Raw genomic sequence first — 4392 nt, forward strand, 5'->3', positions numbered from 1 at the left:
ATTCTGTTGGTTGCCTCTTCACTTTCCTGACTGTTTCTTTTGAAGTACAGAAACTTCTCAATTTGATGCAATCCCAAATGTTAATTTTGGTTTTGACTGCCTGTGCTGTTGGAGTATTTTCCAGGAAGTCTTTGCCTGTGCCTATATCTTGTAGGGTTTCTACAATGCTCTCTAATAATTTGATGGTTTTGGGTCGTAGATTTAAGTCTTTAATCCATGTTGAGTGAATTTTTGTGTAAGGTGATAGGTATGGGTCTTGCTTCAAGCTTCTGCACGTGGAAATCCAATTTTCCCAGCACCATTTATTGAATAGACTGTCCTTATTCCAGGGATTAGATTTGGATCTTTGGTCAAATATAAGTTGGCTGTAGGTGTTTGGATTGATTTCTGGTGTTTCTATTCTGTTCCATTGGTCTATCCATCTGTTTCTGTACCAGTACCATGCTGTTTTGATAACAACTGCCCTGAAGTATGTCCTAAAATTAGGTATTGTGATGCCTCCGGCTTTGTTTTTGTTGTACAGGATTGCTTTGGCTATTCGAGGTCTTCTGTGTCTCCATATGAATTTCAGCATCATTTTTTCCAGATCTGAGAAGAAGGTCTTCGGAATCTTGATGGGTATTGCATTGAATGTATAAATTGCTTTTGGGAGAATAGACATTTTGATGATATTGATTCTTCCAATCCATGAGCATGGAAGATTTCTCCATTTTTTGGTATCCTCTTCTATTTCTTTCTGTAAGGTTTTGTAGTTTTCATCGTAGAGATCTTTAACGTCTTTGGTTAAGTTTATTCCAAGGTATTTGATTGTTTTTGTAGCTATTGTGAATGGCATTGATTTTAGAAGTTCTTCCTCAGCCGTGGCATTGCCTGTGTATACAAAGGCTGTTGATTTTTGTGGATTGATTTTATATCCTGCTACTTTGCCAAACTCTTCGATGAGTTCCAGCAGTCTCTTAGTAGAGTTCTTTGGGTCCCCTAAATAAAGAATCATATCATCTGCAAAGAGGGATAGTTTGAGTTCATCCTTCCCGATTTGTATCCCTTTAATTTCTTTTTCTTGCCTAATAGCTCTGGCCAAAACTTCCAGAACTATATTGAATAGCAGTGGTGAGAGAGGGCATCCCTTTCTGGTACCAGATTTCAGTGGAAATGCTGCCAACTTCTCCCCATTCAATAGGATGTTGGCCGTGGGTTATTCATATATTGCTTTGATTGTATTGAGGAATGTTCCTTCCATACCCAGTTTGCTTAGAGTTTTCATCATGAAAGGGTGTTGTATTTTATCAAATGCTTTTTCTGCGTCTATTGAGAGAATCATATGGTTTTTCTTCTGCAGTCTGTTAATGTAGTGTATTACGTTGATTGTTTTGCGAATGTTGAACCATCCCTGCATACCGGGGATGAATCCCACTTGGTCTCGGTGGATGATCTTTCTGATGTGTTGTTGTATTCTATTGGCCAGAATTTTATTGAGTATTTTTGCATCTATGTTCATCAGGGATATTGGTCTGTAATTCTCTTTCAATGTTGCGTCTCTTTCTGGCTTAGGAATTAAGGTGATGGTGGCTTCATAGAAGGAATTTGGGAGGATTCCCTCTTTTTCGATTGCTCTGAATAGTTTGAGAAGAATTGGAGTTAGTTCTTCTCTAAATGTCTGGTAGAACTCAGCAGTGAATCCATCTGGCCCTGGGCTTTTCTTTGTTGGGAGGGCCTTTATTACTGTTTCAATTTCTGTGTCAGTTATTGGTCTGTTTAGGTTTTCTGGCTCAATTTAGGGAGGTTGTATGTGTCCAAGAATCTGTCCATTTCTGATAGATTTCCCTGTTTGCTGGCATACAAGTCCTTGTAGTAATTTCTGATGATTCTTTTTATTTCTGTGGCGTCTGTTGTTACGTTTCCCATTTCATCTCTGATCCTATTGATTTGGGTCTTTTCTCTTCTTTTTTTAGTTAGTTGGGCCAATGGGGTGTCAATTTTGTTTATTTTTTCAAAAAACCAGCTCCTCGTTTGGCTGATTTTTTGTAATGTTTTTTTGGATTCAATCCTGTTGATTTCTTCTCTGATTTTAATTATTTCTCTTCTCCTACTGGGTTTGGGTTTGGTTTGCTGCAGATTTTCTAGATCCTTGAGATGACTTGAAAGCTCATCTATTTGGTGCCTTTCCAATTTCTTGATGTAGGCACCTATTGATATAAACTTTCCTCTTAACACTGCTTTTGTTGTATCCCATAGGTTTTGGTATGTTGTGCTGTTATCCTCATTTACTTCCAGAAAATTTTTGATTTCTCTTTTAATTTCTTCTATGACCCATTGTTCATTCAGGAGCATGTTGTTCAGTCTCCATGTGTTTGCACGTGCTCTAGGGATTCCTGAGTTGCCTATTTCCAATTTCATTCCTTTGTGGTCTGAGAAGCTGCATGGTATGATTCTAATTCTTTTGAATTTGCTGAGACTTGCTTTATGGCCTAGTATGTGGTCAATCCTAGAGAGGGTTCCATGTACTCCTGAGAAGAATGTAAAGTCCTTAGATGTAGGATGAAATGTTCTGTAGATATCTGTTAGATCCATTTGGGCTATAGTGTCATTTAAATCTACTGTCTCCTTGTTGATCTTCTGTCCTGATGATCTGTCTATCTCTGAGAGTGGAGTATTGAAGTCCCCCAGTACTATTGTATTGGGGTCTAAGTCTCCCTTTAAGTCCCTTAACAAGTCTTTTAAATAAGCTGGTGCCCTGTAATTAGGTGCATATACATTGATAATCGTTATATCTTCCTGTTGAATGGATCCCTTAATCATTAAATAGTGCCCCTCTTTGTCTCTCCTAACAGTTTTTGTGGTAAAGTTTATGTTGTCTGATATTAAGATGGCTACGCCTGCTCTCTTTTCATTTCTGTTGGCGTGGTATATCTTTTTCCAGCCTTTCACTCTCAGCCTGTATGGATCATTGTTGGATAGATGGGTTTCTTGTAAGCAGCAAAAGGATGGGTTTTGTTCCTTAACCCAATCAGCCAATCGGTGTCTTTTAACTGGACAGTTCAAGCCATTAACATTTAATGTGACTATTGAGAAGGAGTAACTTTGCCCTGCCATTAGCCAAAGATACTTTCTAATATATGGTTTGAGATTCCTGTGATCTTTTGGTGTGAGGTTTCCTACCTTTACTTTCTTTCATATTGGTGACCGTGTTTCTGTGTTTCTGTATGTAACACATCTTTAAGCATCTTTTGCAGGGCTGGGCAAGTGGCAACAAATTCTTTCAATGTCTGTTTGCTGTGAAAGGTCTTTATTTCACCTTCATTTATAAATGAGAGCTTTGCAGGATATAATATTCTGGGCTGGCAATTTTTCTCTCTTAGCACCTGGGCTATGTCTCGCCATTCTCTCCTAGCTTGTAGGGTTTCTGAAGAGAAGTCAGCTGTGAGTCTAATTGGAGATCCTCTGAGAGTAACCTGGCGTTTCTCTCTTGCACATTTTAGGATCTTTTCTTTGTGTTTCACTGTGGTGAGTTTGATTACGACGTGTCGTGGTGAGGATCTCTTTTGGTCATGTTTATTAGGGGTTCTATGAGCTTCCTGTATTAGGATGTCTCTGTCTTTCTCCAAACCTGGGAAATTTTCTGCCAGTATCTCACTGAAAATGCCTTCTAATCCTTTCTCTCTCTCTATGCCTTCAGGTACTCCTAGAACCCGAATGTTGGGTTTTTTAAGAGTATCCTGTAGATTCCTGACAGTATTTTTTAGATTTCTGATTTCTTCTTCTTTTCTTTGGTTTGCCTGTTTCCTTTCCTGTTCTCTGTCTTCTAAGTCTGATATTCTCTCTTCTGCTTCGCCCATTCTGTTTTTAAGACTCTCTAATGTGTTTGTCATTTGATCTATTGGATTCTTCATTTCATTATGATTTCTCATCATTATCACCATTTCTTGTTCCACTAGTTGTTTCATTTCATTTTGATTCCTCCTTAATATTTCATTTTCACGAGAGAGATTTTCTACCTTGTCCATTAAGGATTTCTGTAGTTCAAGAATTTGTTTTTGAGAACTTCTTAATGTTCTTATCAGTTTTTTGAGATCTGCTTCTTGTATTTCTTCAATCTCCTCATCTTCATAATCTTGAATTGGGGTGTCTTTTTCATTTGGGGGTGTCATAGTGTCTTCCTTGTTCTTGTTAGCTTGGTTTTTGCGTTTGTTGTTTGGCATGTTGGAGATATTTGGTTTCTTCACTGTGGTGTTTTTTCTTGTTACACTATGGCTCTATATTAAGTGGACTGTCTGCTTTCAGTGGTGCCTTAGAGGCTTGAGATGAGCGTGGACTGAGAGCTGTGTTTGGTTCCTCAGGGCTGAGGGTGTGTCAAAGATGACACTCCCAGGTTAGGTGTGGTAAATCTCTCTC

This window comes from Lepus europaeus, unplaced genomic scaffold (genome assembly GCF_033115175.1).
Source record: "Lepus europaeus isolate LE1 unplaced genomic scaffold, mLepTim1.pri SCAFFOLD_55, whole genome shotgun sequence".
In the NCBI taxonomy this organism is placed as follows: domain Eukaryota; kingdom Metazoa; phylum Chordata; class Mammalia; order Lagomorpha; family Leporidae; genus Lepus; species Lepus europaeus.